Here is a 6,994-nt window from a genome sequence, read left to right on the forward strand (position 1 = left end):
TCTAATTATTATTATTGCGGAGAGTTATTTTTTAAAACACATTTTTCCTTAAACATCAAAACTTTTTTAAATTTGTTTTCATAATTTCTATGTTTACTTTTCGCATAAAAAACCGAATTTATTTACATTATAACAAAAACTAAATTAAAAATTAGTCAATAAAAATTAATGAACAAAAATGAAACCAGAAAAAAATTGTTTTTTCATTTTTTTTAAAAGTATTTTAAGTTCATGCAATGAAAACGTGAAAATAAAAACTATAACCTATATTCTTTTAATTAATACACACATTTAAATTATTATTTTATGATATTGGAAATTAAAATTGCTAAAAAAGTGAAAATCAATTTTTCATTTCATTCTGCATTAAAAAGTAAAAAAAGCAATTTTCTCTATGTATAAAAATTGAATTAAAAATCAAATATAAAAGCAATATACATATTTTACCATTCAAAAATTAATTTTTGTAATCACAAAAGTATAAACAAATATTTTTTAGTTGACAATAATATGTTACAATTATTTCCCTTAATTTGAAATTAAAATTGTATTAATAGAATTTCATATAGCAAAAATTTGTTAAAATTAGAAACAATATAATATATTTTAATGTAATAATAAAATGAATATTTCTGCCAATATCTCAAAAATAAAAGATAAATTGTTTAAATTTTTTTTTACACTTTTAAATTAATTTAAGATATTGGATTTAAAAATGTAATTGTTTTCGTTATTAAAATAAATTTTTTTCTTTCCGGTTAATTTTTAAAAAGGGCTAAAAATTACTTAAACAAGAAGTATGAAAAATCTGCGACAACGTTTTATGAAAAAAATAAATTTAAATTACGTAAAAAATTACCTTTCCAGTTAATATCGTAGAATTAAAAATAGATAATTTTTAATTAATTTAACAGTTATTTTACAAAATTAAAATTGCATTTGTAAGGAATTGGTTTTCTTTCCGTTATAAAACTACCGAAAAGTAATTATGCTGGAAACATGAGAAATCTGAGTTAATATTTAATGAATTAAAATATTATTACCATAAAAAAAGCCTTTTTGTTAATATCGCAAACTAATAATAAGTAATTATTTAATTTATACAAAAGCTATTTTATGTCCAAAAGTAATTTTATATCTTTTATTTACTTTTAAAGAAAAAGACTAAAAATTAATTAAGAAGAAAAAGTAGGAAAAATCTGAATCAGCATTTTATTACCATAAAAAAAGAAATTTTCAGAAAATATCGCATCATTTAAAATAACAAATAATTTCTAATGAATCATTAGTTATTTTACAAAATTAGAAAGAGAAATTATATAAGAGTAAACATAAAGAGAAATTATTTTTTCTTATTCATTTGTAGAAACTACTAAAAATTAATTCAGCAAAAAATATGATCAATCTGAATACCCATAATAACTTTCCTGTTACAATCATAAAATTAATTGGTAGGTAGTTTTTAAACCAATTCAATAGTTTTTTAGCAAGCTAAAAATGCTCTCGTAAAGGAAATTATTATTTTTTTTATCAGTTCTTAGTGAGCACTGGAAAATGAATCAAATAAAAGTTGATTAAAATTTATAAAAAAAAGCAAACTCACCTTATTTTTTTCGGAGTAATGACCTCCGGCGAGAATTTCTTTAATAAGATAATCACAAATATCTTGCTATGAAATTCAGTTCCAAATATCTCCCAAAGTCAAAACTATGAACAGAATTAAAACTCAAAGTCAGTTTCTTTCAATCATCCACAGAAACAAATTCAAACAACTGATGAAGAGTTAAGTCCCAAAATGAGAAGAAGAAGAAGATAGAGAAGATGAAGATGCTGAACTTGACCGTTTGCCGGTAAGGAAGTTAATAAAGCGTTTGGAAGAGACCTTGGACGTTTTTATATGGGGATGGAACGAAGCGTGAAATGATGATCGGCAGCTTCTTCTTCCGACGCCACGCCACATGAAGGATTGCAAAGTGTACCGGTTCACTTGGCGCTCTATTTGCCCTCACGGCAGCGTGACCGTCGACACCGAGCGTTTTTTTCTTTCTTCTTTTTTTTCTTTCTGCCAAAGAACACCGAAGAGTGGGTGGAATAGTTAAATTTTATTCAAAAATTTTACCACTTGAAACCGTTAAAAAGTCCGAGTATTGTTACAGTAGTTAAAGGTATTGATTAATTTTTCCGTTTGGAGAAACAGACAAATTGAAGATCAGTTATCCGAAAATGATCCGTTAACGTTTCCACGAGACGGTGTCAATCACTGTGAATGAAGTTTTCAGTACTAGTATTAGTTGACAGGAAAAGTGGGAAGTATGACAAGCGACGTGAAACTTTATCGAGCTTGTGAAACTGTCAAAGCAAAGTTATAAACTAGAATATATACCAAATGATTACCATTATTGTGGGTAATGGTAGGCGCTTTGAATCTTAAATAAACATCTAAAATAGCGGCTTCTTCTTACTCTTTCTTACCGAAAATATAGTCACAAGTCATCACTCGAAGCTTACGTTTATGTAGGTAGAGTGAGCAATAATAATAATATAAACGAATCCCTCTAAATAACTTTTAATCAAATTATCGGATCATCACGATCCAGAACTCAATCTCAATGGTTTAAAGGGGCGACCTCAAATCTGCTGATTAATGAGTGGAGACGATATTTTAAACTACAAAATCGGACACAGAAACGGACTATTTATAAATAAACATACCTTTTTTCCTATGGATTTGAATTTTTGATCCTCAAAATATAAGGGTTAGCCGCAATCTGGGAAATATGGTTTTGTTAGTTCAGGAGAGCGATCCAAAATTTGGGCCCTTAATGCTAATTTTACTTTTTGCGTATTTTGCCATATTTCGAGCTATTCGTGAAATTCGCTTAATTCCATGGAAAAAAAGACTTATTATTTTTATTATTGAGACTTATGGAAAAAAGACTTATTATTTTTTATTAAGATTTATTATTTATTATTTTATTTAATAATAGTAAAAAAAAACTTGAATTGTGAAGTATACAATTTTTTGCATCACATCATTTTAAAGAATGTCGAATTACAAAATTTGAGCAAAATCGGTCGACCCATTCCTTTCAAATTATATTTTGCCACTTAAAGTAACATTCTTTAAAATTATTCAAAAAATTGTGTACCTTACCATTTCGACTATTATTTTATAAAATAACAACAAACATTTACTAAACGTCAGTTTTTACATGGAATTATCTTTGGATAAACGAATTTTATAATTGTGTTCAAATAATTTCCAATTTATTAGAAAAGTTCTCAAGAAATAGAGAGTTACGCAAAAAGTAAAATTAACATTAGAGAGGTTCAAACATAAAATCGCTGTCCTGACCAAACTATTGAGACGATATTTCGCAGATTTTACTTTTTGCGTATTTTGCCATATTTCGAGCTATTCGCGAAATTCGTTTAATTCCATGGAAAAAAAGACTTATTATTTCTTCCTATACTAAGCTACTTAGTATTGTTGTTAGTTAAGCTACTTCCTATATTTTGGGGGTCAGTAATCTGAATTCGTCGAAAAAAAGTTTTAAGTTTATTCAGAGAAAGTATGTTTTGCGTCTGATGACGTAGCTTAACAAATCATCTGCCTAATTAATAAGCATATGTGTGGTTATTAATTAGGCAGACGATCGAACCCCTCGAACCATTAAGATTAAGTCCCAGAATGTGAATACCCGATCATTAGATCAAAAGTTATTCAGGGTGGTCCGTTTCTTATTTTGGGCACAATACATCAGTATCGCCCTTGTCATTACTTAGACGTTATATTACGCCTAAGTTCTTCACATCAAATAGGCAGGTTTTTTTTCTTCTAAAAAATCCAAATTTTCTCTAAAAACGGGTGTTACTATTAGATATTTTATAGTTAGCATCCGGCCCAGGGCTTGAGTTCAGTGAAGATCAAAAATATTTTAAGGCTCTACTCACTACTATTATGCCTTCATAATTTATATTATGCATATTTTTCATATTTTGAGCCTCATTGGCTCAGTGGTCAAGGCACTGAACTTGTTACTGTGAAGAATTAAGAATCGATTCTTAGGGGCTGCTTGAAGCTCAAACAACTTCAGATCGATGGGTGCCATCTTATCTGAGAAGTAAAGGCGGTCTGTGCGCATTGTTGATTATATTGCCACGCTGTTGGTTGCGAAATTGTAAAGCTTTAATCTCTATGATTTTCCTGGCCCACAATGGGTTATGGTATGAATACATTTTAACTATATTTATTTTAACAGTTAGGTAGAATGGATAGTCTTGTTGATGTCAGTTGGTATTCTAATTTACACAGAACAGTAGTCAATGTTGGCAAAAGTTAGACTTTTCCAAATTTTTTGAGGGTGGATTTTTTATAGATGGACTATTTTAGATTTTTGCAGGAATCGTAATAAATTTTTGAAGTACTGAAACTTTTAAATACTAATTTTATTAGTAATTAAGTACTTATTTAATCTGTTAGTCATTAGAACTTGTTTTTAATTTGGTGACTAGCTCGTGTGGATCAACACCATTTCATGTAATAAATTAGCATTGCAAACTGCAGAAATATGTTTGCAAGTTCAAGCGTTTCATTTTAAGTGATTTATATCAACATTTTTTAGCCAACTAGTTTAACTAGGCACAGCATTAGTCACATATATTGAAAATATTCTAAAAAAATAGTTTGGTAAAAAGTTTGCCCAACTAATCTCGCCTTCCTTCAATAAAAAAAAGTAGCAGCAGTGGATCAGGATTTAAAGATTTTGAAGATTCCATCGAAAAATTTGAGAGGTTCAATTATTATTATAGATAATTAATACTAGTTCCAGAAACTAATTATAATTAGACCCAACAAGATCCTCAGGCGAAACAAAACAAACTAGAAAATCGTACCTTTCATTCATATTACTAATTATAAGAAGCAATATTTTTATAACGTGAGTGCAATTTCCCTAAACTACATTTGATACTTTATATTCGTGATGATACTTTAAGTTGAAAATGAATGCAGCACAAGTGTTCAAACAAATCCCTTAAAATAGCTCAAATTACTAAAAAGGGCAAAACTACAAAAATATTGGACTAATTAGCTCTGGTAAAAAAGATCAACTTTGTTATGTTTTTAAATATAATCTTTATCATACAGACGTCTTCTTGAATCAAACCATCAGAAGGTTGACAATTGTTTTCCTAATTACGAAATAGTTTCTTGCGACTTCGTTTTAATCTACTTGTAAGGCATAAAAATTGAAAGAAAAAGAGTAATTTTTTTTCCAAAAAAAAGTTCATTAAGCTTTTTTTTTTTAAAAAAAACAAAGCTTTTGTATAACTTACTTATTTAACTTTTTTGTTGAAAAAAATATGATTTAGGCATGTGTGATAAGTTACGGAGTGTAAAATACTTCCAATGTGACTTCCGTTAAAATCAGATTTAAATTGATTTGAAAACATTAAAATTTTATAATATTCTTTAATAAGAAATAAAATTTCACAAACTTACGAAATAGAAATAGCATGCTTTACTTAAAGCGAATCGCCAAGTGGCCCGTGTAGGGGTTAGGGAACTACCCTTGCACCAGAAAGGTTCTAGGTTCGAATCCCGGGCAAGGCATGGATGTTCTTTCCTTCTCTGTACTATCTGTTCTTACTGTGTGAGCAACGTTGGCCCACCTAATAGGGTGTCCCTGAAAGAGAGGCCAACAAATCTGACCTGTAAATGCCTGAATTGACGAAAAATGTTAACTCAGGTGGGCATTGGAAGAAAAAAAAACTTAAAGCGAATCCAGTCGGACCGATCTTGGTGAATTTATTATTTTGGTGGCGATGATTATTTTGCATTGAAGAATAGTGCGACGAGATCTTTGCAAACGCTTATAGCTCTATTATTTTGCTTTTATGATTGTATTGTTAAAAAGCTCTGACGATAGTTTCATAAGTTAAGATATTCTTTGAAATTAAAGAATTTACAAGAGGCTATAAGCCGTATTTGTAATGAGTACACAAACCTGCATATGTATGTGTAACAATAAATAAATTAAAGGTCCAAAGTGGTTAGTAAAACATGGTTCCCAATGGATCACCAAAATCAAGTATCAGCAGTTAGTAATTGGGTGGGTGAGCACTTTGTACGTAGGGAATGAGGGTTCGTGGTATCAGTCCTCGTTAAACTGTTCTACCTTAAAGTTCTCGACTTCGCGAGCAGGTAGACGATCTGCTAAAGTTAACCATAACGTCTGCAGAAGATCAAAATTGTCATCCATATCTTTGGATTATCTTCAAGGATGTTTCCCAGACCATCACCAATAGCCTATTAGGAAACTTTAGTTAGATATAAATAAATTAATACCACTACTGTTAATAAATAAATTAAAGAAAACTATCAATAAATACGAGAAAAGAGGATTGCTATCCTGACAGAGCTGTAAATCCGTTCCGCCAAACACTCCGTAGTGTGAGTGTGGAGGTAGCTGGTTCGTATCCCACCATAACCCTGGAAGTATCTTTGTTCTTCCCTTTTCTAAATTGTGCTGTCCCTTCTTGTCGATAAGGCCTTATGAGCAGTTCCTTGCACTGAACACACAAGTCTGTGCATATGTATGTGTATCAATAAACAAACAAACTGTGAGATTTTCAGAGGATCATACGTTAACAATGTTGAATTCTCTATTCCAATATAATATAGGATTATGCTTTCATAAACCATACACAGTGCTATTAATTAGTTTCACACACAACTAATTAAAATCTCAGTGCTATTAATAACATTAAAATCCCAGCGCTATTAATAACACAAATCAAAGTAAGATATTCAGTTCGAATAAAATTAATTAGCTTCGATATGAAACAATCAAATTAAAATATTCAGTTTAACTGAAGCATATAATTAGTTCTGTGAGTTAAAGAAGATTTTGAATAACTATAAACCTTCAAAAAACAAAATATTTTTCATGAAAAATAAACAAAACTTTTTATCTGGCCATTTATGTTTTTC

At 29.6% G+C, this 6,994-nt stretch overlaps 1 protein-coding gene across 2 annotated transcripts in view; it reads right to left on the minus strand.

The window, feature by feature from the left end:
• The window catches only part of tyn (trynity), a 51,051-nt gene extending 49,187 nt beyond the window's left edge, over positions 1–1,864 (minus strand). Inside the window, exon 1 of one of the 2 annotated variants that reach the window (XM_043041940.3) lies at positions 1,604–1,864. The gene's annotated coding sequence lies outside the window, so the exon portion shown is untranslated. The remainder of the gene's footprint in view (positions 1–1,603) is intronic. The other variant, XM_087158451.1, reaches the window with a different exon arrangement.
• Between the last annotated feature and the right edge of the window lie 5,130 nt (positions 1,865–6,994).

This window comes from Parasteatoda tepidariorum, chromosome 1 (assembly GCF_982258835.1).
Source record: "Parasteatoda tepidariorum strain Cologne lab strain chromosome 1, Ptep-v5.0, whole genome shotgun sequence".
NCBI lineage: Eukaryota > Metazoa > Arthropoda > Arachnida > Araneae > Theridiidae > Parasteatoda > Parasteatoda tepidariorum.